This window comes from Penaeus monodon, chromosome 28 (genome assembly GCF_015228065.2).
Source record: "Penaeus monodon isolate SGIC_2016 chromosome 28, NSTDA_Pmon_1, whole genome shotgun sequence".
NCBI lineage: Eukaryota > Metazoa > Arthropoda > Malacostraca > Decapoda > Penaeidae > Penaeus > Penaeus monodon.
The window spans coordinates 21643466-21644002 of record NC_051413.1 but is presented as its reverse complement, the minus strand read 5'-3'; positions in this window follow the sequence as shown (position 1 = coordinate 21644002).

Genomic DNA, 537 nt, shown 5'->3' with positions numbered 1-537 from the left:
ACTAAAGAAAGAGGGACAGAGAATGAGACGACTGTAAATGAAACAACGAGACATTCAGAATGAGTCACTGAACTCACAGCTCATTCTTCTCCTTCATTACGCAATCGTCATGAAACACCTTTCTTTTCATCCGGTGTTGATTTTTGAAATCAGTCTAATAAGTGATAGGGCACACAGATCGCCTCCCGTTGTTTACCTCCGTTACGTATTTGCCTAGCCAATATTTACTTCCGCCACTGCTGTATTGATTAAAAAAGAAAAAAGGAAAAAAAATAGACATGGGCTTTTTTTCTTAGTACTGGCCTTCCAGCGGTTCTTGTTGATACAGGGAAACCATTTTTGGAATATGAATGTTCTAAATACACTCTGAATAATACTGCAGATGGCAGAGGGTATATGGATCACTACATGAAAAGTCTGTGTGTTTATGCTAACCGATGGCTAGCGGTATAGGTATTGTTTAATTTTAGATTTTTTGCTGTACAGTCTTTTTTTTTTTACGTGTATTTGCGTGACTGATTAATTTGTTGATCCCCT